This window comes from Nomascus leucogenys, chromosome 14 (assembly GCF_006542625.1).
Source record: "Nomascus leucogenys isolate Asia chromosome 14, Asia_NLE_v1, whole genome shotgun sequence".
Lineage (NCBI taxonomy): Eukaryota > Metazoa > Chordata > Mammalia > Primates > Hylobatidae > Nomascus > Nomascus leucogenys.
The window spans coordinates 35,794,022-35,807,526 of NC_044394.1; the positions used below are offsets into that span (position 1 = coordinate 35,794,022).

A 13,505-nucleotide genomic window follows, 5' to 3' on the forward strand; every position below is an offset into this window, starting at 1 on the left:
ACTTTGCAGTATTAGCCAAGCCTTTGTATGAGGTCACAAAGGGGGCGGGGACCGGGAACCTTTGGAATGGGGATCCCAACAACAGCAAGCCTTTCATGAGTTAAAGGAAAAACTTATGTCAGCCCCAGCCCTGGGGCTACCCGATCTGACAAAGCCTTTTCCATTGTATGCATCAGAGAGAGAAAAATGGCAGCTGGACTTTTAACCCATACTGTTAGGCCCTGGCTGAGGCCGATGGCCTAGCTCTCTAAACAACTGGACAGGGTTTCTAAAGGATGGCCCCCCTGTTTGAGGGCCTTGGCAGCAACTGCCCTGCTAGTACAAGAAGCAAATAAGCTGACTCTTGGGCAAAACCTGAACATAAAGGCCCCCCATGCTGTGGTGACTTTAATGAATACTAACGGACATCATTGGCTAATGAATGCCAGATTCACCAAGTACCCAACTTTGCTCTGTGAAAATCCCCGTATAACCATTGAAGTTTGTAACACCCTACACCCCGCCACCTTGCTCCCGGTATCAGAGAGCGCTGTCGAGCCTGATTGTGTAGAAGTATTGGACTCAGTTGACTCTAGCAGACCTGACCTCCGGGACCAGCCTTGGGCATCAGTAGAGTGAGAACTATACGTGGACGGGAGCAGCTTCTTCAACCCCCAAGGAGAGAGAGGTGCAGGGTATGCAGTGATGCAGTGGTAACCCTGGACACTGTTGTTGAAGCCAGATCGTTGCCCCAGGCCACTTCAGCCCAGAAAGCTGAACTTGTTACTTTAATTCGGGCCTTAGAACTCAGTGAAGGTAAGACTGTAAACATTTTTTTTTTTTTTTATACTTTAGGGTTTTAGGGTACATGTGCACAATGTGCAGGTTTGTTACATATGTATCCATGTGCCATGTTGATTTCCTGCACCCATTAACTCGTCATTTAGCATTAGGTGTATCTCCTAATGCTGTCCCTCCCCCCTCCCCCCACCCCACAACAGTCCCCGGAGTGTGATGTTCCCCTTCCTGTGTCCATGAGTTCTCATTGTTCAATTCCCACCTATGAGAGAGAACATGCGGTGTTTGGTTTTTTGTCCTTGCGATAGTTTACTGAGAATGATGTTTTCCAGTTTCATCCATGTCCCTACAAAGGACACGAACTCATCATTTTTTATGGCTGCATAGTATTCCATGGTGTATATGTGCCACATTTTCTTAATCCAGTCTATTGTTGTTGGACATTTGGGTTGGTTCCAACTCTTTGCTATTGTGAATAGTGCCGCAATAAACATACGTGTGCATGTGTCTTTATAGCAGCATGATTTATAGTCCTTTGGGTATATACCCAGTAATGGGATGGCTGGGTCAAATGGTATTTCTAGTTCGAGATCCCTGAGGAATCGCCACACTGACTTCCACAATGGTTGAACTAGTTTACAGTCCCACCAACAGTGTAAAAGTGTTCCTATTTCTCCACATCCTCTCCAGCACCTGTTGTTTCCTGCTTTTTTAATGATGGCCATTCTAACTGGTGTGAGATGGAATCTCACTGTAAACATTTACACTGATTCTCGGTATGCCTTTTTAACCCTTCAAGTGCATGGAGCGTGATAGAAAGAAAAGGGCCTATTGAACTCTGGGGGAGAAGACAGAAAATATCAACAAGAAATCTCGCAATTATTAGAAGCAGTATGGAAACCCCACAAGGTGGCACTTATGCATTGCAGAAGACATCAGCGAGCTTCCACCTTGGTGGGTTTGGGGAATTCCCGCACTGACTCAGAGGCTGGAAAAGCAGCATCTGCCCCCTTCTGGGCATCAGTCACAGCCCCTCTGCTCCCTCAAGCACCTGATCTTGGACCTACTTCTTCTAAAGAAGAAAAGGACTTTCTCCAGGTAGAGGGGAGGACAAGTGATGGAGGAAGGATGGATTCGGTTACCAGATGGGAGATGTGCCACAGCTGCTAGGAGCTGCAGTTGCACTGGCTGTGCATGAAACCACCCACCTAGGTCAGGAGTCACTGGAAAAGTTGTTAGGCCGGTATTTCTACCTCTCGCATTTGTCAGCCCTTGCCAAAACCGTGATGCAGCGGTGTGTTACCTGCCGACAGCAAAATGCGAGGCAAGGTCTAGCCGTTCTGCCCGGCATACAAGCTTATGGAGCAGCCCCCATTGAAGATCTCCAGGTAGACTTCACAGAGATGCCAAAGTGTGGAGGTAACAAGTATTTACTAGTTCTTGGGTGTACCTAGTCTGAGTGGATGGACGCTTATCCAACACGAACTGAGAAAGCTCGTGAAGTAACCCGTCTGCTTCTTCGAGATCTTATTCCTAGATTTGAACTGCCCTTACGGATCGGCTCAGATAACGGGCCTGCGTTTGTGGCTGACTTGGTACAGAAGATGGCTTAGGTATTGGGGATCACATGGAAACTGCATGCCGCCTACGGCCTAAGAGTTCCAGAAAGGTGGAGCGGATGAATCGGACTATCAAAAATAGTATTATTGTCTTCCCCGCTGGATATTAAAAACAATACCACAAGGGGCGTCAAACCACCTGCCAAATTTGAGGGAATGTTATCCGCTCCACCCGCCCCCCGCCGGCCCCCGGATATTAGAGACAATAACACAGGGGTAATGTACACCCACTGCTTTATTGGGAGTAATATCACCCTCTCCCTTCTTGGATATTAGGAACAATATCACACTGTGTGTGTACGCCTGTTGCGAAATTCAATGGAATGTCATCCTGTGCCTCCCTGGATATGACGAACAATGTCACGGGGGATGTACAACTTCTGAGATATTGGGAGTGATATCATCCTCTCCCCTCTGGAAGTTAGGGACAATATCACAGGGGTAGTGTACACCCTCTGTGATGTTGGGACTAATATCATCCTCCCGCCTCCTGGATATTAAAAACCGTATCATAAGGGGCGTGTACACACACTTCGATATTGGTATTCATACCATCCTCTCCCTCTTTGGGTATTCGGTGCAATATTTCAGGTGGGGTATACACCACCTGCAATATTGGAAGTAATATTATTTTCTGCCCCCCTTGATATTAGAAACAATATCACAGGGGGTGTCAACAGCCCCTGCGATATTTGGAGTAATATCATCGTCTCCCCTCATGAATATTAACAACAATATCGGGGGGGTGGGTGGGAGTACACTCCCTTTGATATTTGATATCATCCTCTTCCCCCCTGGATATTAGGAACAACATCAGGAAGGGATGTACAGACCCTGCGATATTTGCTGTCATATAATTGTCTCTCCCCTAGATATTAGGAAAAATGTAACTGGGGATGTGAACACCCCTGCGATATTGGGAGTAGTATCATCCTCTCCCCCGTTGCATATTAGGAACAGTATCACAGGTGGGGTGTACTGTCTCTGCGATATTGGGAGTGAAATTATCCTCTCTTCCCCTGGATATTAGGAAGGGTATCAGAGGGGGAGGGTGTACATTCCCTGCGATATTCAATGTAATCTTATCCTCTCCCTCCCAGGGTATTGAGAACAATATTACAGGAGGGGTGCATACCCCCTGGGATATTGGGAGTCATATCATCCTCTTTCCGTGTGGATATTAGGAAGAGTATCACAGGGCTGTGTACACCCCCTGCGGTACTGGGCGTCATATCATCCTCTCTCCCTCTGGATATTAGGAAGAGTTTCACAGGGGTGTGTACACCCCCTGCGATATTGGAAGTAATATCATCCTCTCCACCCAGGAAATTACTAACAAGGTCACGGGGGGTGTACTACCCCTGCCATATTGGGAGTAATGTCGTCCTCCCCAAACCTGGATGTTAGCAGCAAGATCACAGAGTGGGTGTACACACCCTGCGATATTGGAAGTAATGTGATTCTCTCCCCACCTGGATATTCGGAAAAATATCACAGCACGGGTACACATTTCCTACGCTGTTGGGGGTAATATCAATCTTTTCCTTTCTGGATATTAGGAACAATATCACGGGGGTGGTGTACATTTACTTCGATATTGGGAGTAATATCATCCTCTCCCCGTTGGGACATTAGGAACAATATCCCAGGGTGGTGTCCACCCTCTGCGATATTGAGAGTAATATCATCTTCTATTTCCCTGGTTATTAGACACAATATCACAAAAAGGTGTACAACCCCTGTGATATTGGGAGTAATATCATACTCTCCTTCTCTGGATATTCATCAGGGCTGAATACCCCCTGCGATAATGGGAGTAATATTTTTTCTTTCACAGGCCATTAGGAACAATATCGCAGGGGGTGTTTACACACCCTGCGATATTGGAGGTAATGTCATCCTCTGCCCCCCGGAATATTACCAACGATATCAAACAGGGGTGGTGTATACCCCCTGTGATATTGGGAGTAATATCATCCTCTCCACCTCCGGGTATTAGGAACAATATCCCGGCAGGGGGTGGTGCACCCCCAGTGATATTGGGAATAATGTCATCCTCTCCTTCCCTGGATATTAGGAACAATATCACAGGGGGGTGTACACCTTCTGTGATATTGGAAGCAAATCATCCTCTCCCCTGCTGGATATTAGAAAAAATAATCACACAGAGTGTGCACCCACTGTGATATCAGGAAGAATATTACAGGGTGTACACCCACTCTGACTTTAGGAGAAATATCTCCCTAAAATGTCACAAATAATATCACAGGGTATACAGTAATATCTCCCTAGGATATGACAAATACTATCACAGGGTGTACCCCCACTGTCATAACAGGAGTAATACATCCCAAGGATATTACCAATAATATCACAAGGCTGTACACCCACTATGACATAAGGAGTGATATCTCCCTAGGATATTATGAATACCATCACAGAATGTACACCCATGGTGATATTAGGAGTAATATCTACCAGGACATAACCAATAACAGCACAGGGTGTACATACATGATATCCACCCACGGTGATGTTATGAGAACTATCTCCCTAGGATAATACGAATAACATCATAGAGTGTACACACATGGTATACATACACTGTGGCACTAGGAATAATAACTTTCTGAAATATTACGAATAGCGTCACAGAATAGAAACACATGGCATACGCCCACTGTAACATTAGGCATAATTTCTCCCTAGGATATCACGAGTAACATCTCAGGGTGCACACACATGGTGTACACCCACTGTGACATTACGGGTAATATCCCCCTAGAAGATATTACCAATAACATCACAGGGCGTTCACCCATGGTGTACACGCACTGTAATATTAGGAGTAGTATCTCCCTAGGATATTATGAATAATATCACAAGGTGTACAGAAACTGTGATATTAGAGGTAATATCTCTCTAGGATATTCTGAATAATATCACAGGGTGTACACCCACTGTGATATCGGGAGCAACAGCTCTCCAGGATGCTATGAATAATATCACAGAGTGTACACCCACTGTGATATTAGGAGAAATATCTCTCTGGGATATTACGAATTGTATCACAGAGTGTACACACATGGTGTACACCCACTTTGATATTAGGTGTAATATCTTCCTAGGACATTACAAATAGTATCACAGAGTGTACACCCACTGTAATATTAGGAGTTGTATCTCCCCAGGTTATTACAAATAATATCACAGGGTGTACACCCACTGTGATATTAGGAGTAATATCTACCCAGTATATAACAAATAACATCACAGGGTGTACACCCACTTTGACATTAGCTGTAATATTTTTCTAAGTTGTTACAAATAATATCACAACTAAGGGTGTACAAACATGGTGTACACTCACTGTGATAGCAGGAGTCGTATCTCCATAATACATTATGAATAATATCACAGGGTGTACACCCACTGTATTATTAGGAGTAATCTCTCTGTAGGATATTACAATTAATATCACAGGGTGTACACCCACTGTGATATTAGGAGCAATATCTTCCTAGGATATTACAAATAATATCACAGGGTGTTCGCCCACTCTGATGTCAGAAGCAATATCTCCCTAGGATATCAAAACTAATATCACAGGGTGTACAATCTCTGTCTTCCAGGTTCTAAAGGATTCTCCTGCTTCAGCCTCCCGAGTAGCTAGGGTTACCCGCCACCACGCCTGGCTAATTGTTTTTTTTGTCTTCATTAGAGACGGGGTTTCACCATCTTGGCCAGGCTGCTCTGGAACTCCTGACCTCAAGTGATCCATCAGCCTCGGCCTCCCAAAGTGCTGGGATTACAGGTGTGAGCCATCGCGCTCGGCCAAGAGTTAGATATTCAACTAATTTGGAGACACAGCTCCCACATTTGAGTGTACGTGTACTTTTATGAAGAAATGATGTCAGAAAACCTAAGGACGGCAATAAATAAGAAAAGTAACTAGCATGCTAAAAGGTCTTCCGATTAAGAACTATAAGGTTCGATTTCTTTTTTAGATTAATGTGGTCCTAGCTCTTGTGTCATCCTTTCAAATATTCTACATCAAAGGAATTTGTAGCATGGTGTCAGAATAAAATAAAGGGCATTTCACTGCTTCTTAATTTATTTCAATTAGACTGAGATCTTTTTCTTAAAGAGAGAACATTTTTATTGCACGTTATTGTTTCTGAAAAGAGTAGGCCGTATTTTACAGAGATCACGGATTTCTTATATATTACATTTTGGTCTTCTAACATTCTTCAGTAGATTTTCTCTAAAGTAGTATGTACAGAAAGAGTTGAAAAGCAAAAAAGCAAATCATGTAATAATTCTGAGATTTTTGGGTTTGTCACACCTGAGAAATATTGCTGACGGTGTATGGTCCTCAAGTGTGAAAATGTTCCTTGTGAATTGCTTGCATCCAAAATATACACACAACATTAAGGGCTGGTTTTTATCTTTTATTTTCCCAGTCCTCTTTTCTTCTCAAGGTGTCCAAGTCACACAGAGCCACGGAATCTCACAGGTGTCTTAGAATTCCTCCTCCTGGGACTCTCAGAGGATCCAGAACTGCAGCCCGTCCTCCCTGGGCTGTCCCTGTCCATACCTGGTCATGGTGCTGAGGAACCTGCTCATTATCCTGGCTTTCAGCTCTGACTCCCACCTCCACACCCCAATGTGCTTCTTCCTCTCCAACCTGTCCTGGGCTGACATCGCTTTCACCTCGGCCACGGTTCCCAAGATGATTGTGAACATGCAGTCGCATAGCAGAGTCATCTCTTATGCGGGCTGCCTGACACAGATGTCTTTGTCCTTTTTGCATGTATAGGAGACAAGCTCCTGACTGTGATGGCCTATGACCGATTTGTGGCCATCTGTCACCCCCTGCACTACCCAGTCATCATGAATCCTCACCTCGGTGTCTTCTTCGTTTCGGTGTTCTTTTTCCTTAGCCTGTTGGATTCCCAGCTGCACAGTTAGATTGTGTTACAATTCACCTTCTTCAAGAATGTGGAAATCTCCAATTTTGTCTGTGACCCATCATAACTTCTCAACCTTGCCTGTTCTGACAGCATCATCAATAGCATATTCGTATATTTAGATAGTACTATGTTTGGTTTTCTTCCCACTTCAGGGATCCTTTTGTCTTACTCTAACATTGTCCCCTCCATTCTAAGAATTTCATCGTCAGATGGGAAGTCTAAAGCCTTCTCCACCTGTGGCTCTCACCTGGCAGTTGTTTGCTTATTTTATGGTACAGGCATTGGCGTGTACCTGACTTCAGCTGTGTCACCACCCCCCAGGAGTTGTGTGGTGGCGTCAGTGATGTACGCTGTGTTCACCCCCATGCTGAACCCTCTCATCTACTGCCTGAGAAACGGGGACATTCAAAGTGCCCTGTGGAGGCTGCGCAGCAGAACAGTCGAATCTCAGGATCTGTTCCATCCTTCTTCTTGTGTGGGTAAGAAAGGGCAACCATGTTAAATCTCTACATCTACAAATCCTGCGCCTTAGTCACATTATTGTTGTTGCTTGATGGCTTTTATTCCTTTCCACATTTCCTATGTGAATATTGCTTTCTTCGTTATGCCTTTAACTGGAATGGGTGAGTATTCTGGGATCCTTTGTTTAGCATAAACCTCATGACTGAATCCTCTATACCTAGGCGGCCTCCTTTAGTTTCTGACCAGTAACCCTGTCATCCAGGTGGAATCACAACCATCTTTTTATATACAGGAAGTCCTCACTTCATTTTGGAATTCCCTGAACATCGACTTTATGGAAACAATGTACAGCAGGTCCTCCAACACCATTGTTGTGTTCAAAGTTGTTATGATGTTGATGAGGAATAAGTGGTTTCACTATACATAATTTTGCTTAAAGGTGAAGTTTCCAAGAGACTTTCAAAAATGATAAGTGAGGACATACTGTACATCAAATTAATATCCTCTTCCAGAGTTCATGCGGAATTTCTCTATAAACTGCTTCTAGAGAATCTATTTAGGCAGGTTATGTTTAGAGATCCATGTCACCAGTCCTCAAGCTTGTCTTTGAATCAAATCACCTGGGGAGCTTACAAATGATGAGGCCTGGGTCTCATTATGTGAGATTCTGATTTACTTGCACCTGTGTAGGTATGTGGATTTTTTTTTTTAAAAAGCACCACAGGTGATTCCAATGATGAAGTTTTCAGAGGTATCAAGCTCCAATAAGTAAGAAAAGAAGTTAATTGTAATATGATTTCTTCATATATTATCTTCAAATGCATTGCCCTTTAACACCATACAAATTTTTATTATGCTGTTTTTTCTTACCATTTAGCATTTTATTTTTTATTTTTATTTTTTTGAGTCAGAGTTTCACTCTTGTTGCCCAGGCTGGAGTGCAATGGCACGATCTCGGCTCACTGCAACCTCTGCCTCCCACATTCAAGCGATTCTCCTGTCTCAGCCTTCTGAGTAGCTGGGATTACAGACATGCGCTACCACGCCCGGCAATTTTTTTTTTTTTTTTTTTTTTTTTTTTTTTGTATTTTTAGTAGAGACAGTATTTCTGCATATTGGTCAGGCTGGTCTTGAACTCCCGACCTCAGGTGATCTGCCCACTTCGGCCTCCCAAAGTGCTGGGATTACAGGCATGAGCAACCGCGCCCAGCCACCACTTAGCATTTTCATTTTACATTTGTTGAAGTTATGGATTTATACACCCATTGATTGCTGCTTTATGATACACTTGCATATACATAAAATGGGAAATAGAATAAAATGGGCACAGTATCCCTAAAGTTTCACATTCCGAGACATTTGAAAAATATTTGCTTTTTCAAAATGTGTTTCAATTAAGAAACTGTGGTATACACACACAGTGAAGTATTATTCAGCCTCAAAAGCAGTAAAATTCTCTCCACTGCAGAAAAAATGGATGAGATTGCAGGTCTGTATATTAAGTGAAATAAGCTAGGCACAGAATGAGAAATATTACATGTGCTCACTTATGTGTAGGAAGAAAAAAGAAAATCTTGGCCAGGTGTGGTGGCTCTGGCCTGTAATCCCAGCACTTTGGGAGGCCGAGTCGCACGGATCACTTGAGGCCAGGCTAAAACACAAAAAATTAGCCGGGCGTGGTGACGGGTGCCTGTAGTCTCAGCTACTCAGAAGGCTGAGGCCCAAGAAGCGCTTGAACTTGGGAGGCGGAGGTTGCAGTGAGCCCAGATTGTGCCTGTATGCTCCAACCTGGGCAACAGAAAGAGACTGCCATCAGAAGAACACCCCTCCAGGTCAATCCTTGCTCCCTCTCAGGGCTTCTCTTAAACTGCACAGCCCTAACCGGGGCAGGGTTCTGAAGGGTGGGGAGAGGAAGGCCCGCTCCCTGGAATACACAATCGATCCTTGCAGCTATCCACCGTCAGGTCTCTGAGCTTGATGCTGTCATGTCCCTTGACACTGCTTCCGGGGCTTTTTGGTGGACGGCTTTTGGGATGGAAGTGGCAGCCCCAGCTTACCAGCCATCATGCTCATGTCTGGGATCTCAGTCCTCTGGGGAAGGTGAGGTGGCTTTTCCTCAGCCAAGACTGGGATCCTCAGTGGGTGCTGGTTCATCTGACTTTCCTCCCAATGGGGTTTGAGGGTGGAGAGGGGGACAGTGCCTGGGCCACAAGAAAGCAGAAGACCTGGCTTCCTGTGGAAGGTGCCCACTCCACTCCCACTTTTCATGCCTCCAGAGCCCAACTTGTACCACTTCACAGTTTTACCAGGGCCCAAATCTCCTCCTAATTTGGGACTAGAACACCTCTCACTCTCCAAGCCATCCTCCAATCCTGCCTTTTCCACTGCTTCTCTTGCCTGCTTTTGCACACTATGACTACATCCTTGCCCCACCTGCCCCAGTCAGGGGACTGCAGAGCTGAGGGCAGATCTTGGGTAAGGCCGGCCTCTCCTGCCTTTCTTCTCCTAATGCTCCAGCTGGGGGTTCATGACTGCAAAAAAACCCATTGTGTCAACAACTGCAATGGCCTCCCTTGATATAGTCCATCATGTAGACAGAGGCAGGATGCTGGGGAGGGCCCATGAGAGACCCTGGGTGACACCTCCTGGCCCTGGTCTGGCCCCAGCCTGGGTCTGGAGAACTGAAAGCCACCTGGCTTGTTTTCCACAGGGGCCAGAAAAGCCTGGAGCAGCCGAAGTCTTTCGGAAACAGTATCTGGGGGATATTCAGGACTGCCTCAGAAAAGAAGGTAAGGGAAAGAAAGAGTGGAGGGCTGCCAACCCTACTCTTCCACGCTGCCAGGCCTCAGCTTGGTGCATCTTTCTGAGGCCTTCAGAAGTGATGAGCGGCTCCAGGGCATGGACCCCCAGCTGCTGCTGGTCCCAGCCTGAGGGAAACAAAGCCCAGGCCTAGGGCTTTGGTATGAGGCATGTGGGGAGTTGAAATTTTGTGGCCTTTGAATAGGATCCAGTATTAATCCAGTAATAATCCAGCCAGTGGATTATTAAAGAAAAAAAATCGAACAAGAATAGAAATTACACTTCTAGCTGATTTATCCTTAAAACCTGGCTGTGGGATTATTGAGCTGATACAGGGATTCCAGGGCCATAAAGTGGGTGGCAGCCTGTAGATCTATGTTCACTTCCAGAGTTTTCCAAACAGGATGGAAGAGAAAACTTGTGGTGTGTGTAGCAGGGAAAATGTATTAGGGACTCAATACCACTTGAGAGACCAGACTACATCTGTGCAAATAACCTTGTTTCTTTAGCCATTAAACAGGATAAAACAAGTTTCTCTCCTTTGGGGCTTTCTGAGCCTCAATGTACTGATGGGCAGTACATTGTGTCTCTCCAGGGTAAGGGTGGGACAGGTGGATTTGGGAAGACTCAGTGTTCCCAAGGACCATAAGAATCCTGTGTTCTGGCCGGGTGCGGTGGCTCAAGCCTGTAATCCCAGCACTTTGGGAGGCCGAGGCGGGTGGATCACGAGGTCAAGAGATCGCGAACATCCTGGCTAACACGGTGAAACCCTGTCTCTACTAAAAATACAAAAAAATTAGCCGGGCGTGGTGTGGGCGCCTGTAGTCCCAGCTACTCCGGAGGCTGAGGCAGGAGAATGGCGTGAACCCGGGAGGCGGAGCTTGCAGTGAGCTGAGATGGCGCCACTGCACTCCAGCCTGGGTGACAGAGCGAGACTCCGTCTCAAAAAAAAAAAAAAAGAATCCTGTGTTCTGGAGATACTCATTAATATCTCTTGAGGAAATACTGGGAAACACTGCCAAACTGATCTATGGATCAGTTTAATCCATTTTATTAATAGCTCATTTTATTATTTGCAGTAACATATAAATCCTGCCCTAAGTTATTGGAAGACAATTTTATAAAACTGAAAACTAAACATTTCCCCTCCTAAAAACACTCAAGTCGTATTTCCGATAGCATGGATCACTGGGGTGGCTGCCTCAGACTTGCTCTGGGCCCTCTCTCTGGAAGAGATTTCTTCACAGAGTGACCAACTCCTCCCATTTTAAAAATGGGAGTCCTATGTCCCAAGAGCCCTCCTCAGTTCTGAGCAAACCAGACTATTGGGCTCACTCTCCTCTAGCAGGTACTGGAAGAGCCAGGACTGGCTGCAGTCAGCCCCAGGAACTCTCTGAGACCTACAGGTCATGATGCAAGGGGACTGGTATCACTGATTAAGCTACTGGCAGGCCCGTCCTCTTTCTTCTGTCCAGTCTCTTGCCTGCAGGTCACTGTCCCTGGGCAGGTGAAGGGAAGGAAAGCTGCCTGGCCCTGCCCACCACCAACAAGCACCCAAGCATGACGCTCTGAGTTCCAGCTCTGACCCCGTCTCCTGCACAAACCCCTCCTCCGCCCCACCCTTGCTTCACTCCAAGTGCCCTTCCTGCTCCTCTCTATGCATTCATTTCTCACCAGTCTTTTAAGACTACTGCCTCCAGGAAGCCTTCCTGACTGCTCCAGTCCATTCTAACCTCTTTCTTTTCTAGCCTCCCAATGCTCCCAGCTGGTTTACTCTCCCAGCCCCCCTTTCTCACTTTCTAGCTTCAGAGAGTGTCAGAGAGGGAGTCATGCCTGTAAACCCAGGATTTTTGGAGGCTGAGGCAGGAAGATTGCTTGAGGCAAGAGTTCAAGACCAGCCTGGTCAACATAGGGAAACTTTGTTATCTATAAAAAATTAGCCAGATGTGGTGGTGTGCACCTGGAGTCCTAGCTACTGGGGAGGCTGAGGTGGGAGGATCACTTGAGTCCAGGAGTTCGAGTCTGCAGTGTGCCATGATCACACGACTGCACTCTAGCCTGGGCAACAGGGGAGGAGGCATCCTTAGAAGCGTCCTGAGAGAATCAAGTTAGATGGGAGCAGGCTTTCACTCATGTACACATGTAACTGTGACAGATGGAACTGCTAAGTTGGAGAGGGGTTGAGAACCCTCAAGATTCTGGGAGGAGGCACTCTGGCTGGAAGTAGAGTCTTCTGGGAACCTGGTAGGGAGTGACAAAGCCAGTGGAGACAGTTGCCTGGAGAAAGTCTCACAGCCTCTGCTTTCTTCCTTCCCCCAACAACCCTTTCCTCCACCGTCCAGGGACTGTCCCTTGTCTCAGGAAGAGCTCTCCCAGAAGCTCTCACTCAGCCCCAGGCTTGGGCTGCTTCCCAGATGCCCAAAGGCAGATGGGGAAGGCGGGTTTCAGCCAGGCTCAGCTCCAGGAGCTGAAAAGAAAGCTCCAGAAGTGGCTCTGTCTTGCATTCTTCCTTAGGCTCAAGGATTCACAGATAAGGAGCCATGACTTTATAACCTTTATGTAGAGTATATCGAGATTTGTATGTATGACTGTGTCACTAAAAAAGGCACTACATCCATTCCGTGGAATCCTAATCAGCAATGAAAAGGAATGACTGCTGAGACGGGCAACAAAACTTGGGTAAATCTCCAGAGAACTAAGATGGGTAAAAAAAGGTTACATACTCTATGATTCCATTTATAATTTTTAAATTCATTTTTATTTTAAAATTATACAGGGAGATGGGGAGATCGCTATGTTGCCTAGGCTGATCTTGAACTCCTGGCCTCAAGTGATCATCCTACTTCCCAAAGTGCTGGGATCGCAGGCATGAGCC

At 45.8% G+C, this 13,505-nt stretch overlaps 1 pseudogene; it reads left to right on the forward strand.

The window, feature by feature from the left end:
- Positions 1-7,871, forward strand: part of LOC100582021 — a 29,505-nt pseudogene extending 21,634 nt beyond the window's left edge.
- The last annotated feature ends 5,634 nt before the right edge of the window (positions 7,872-13,505 follow it).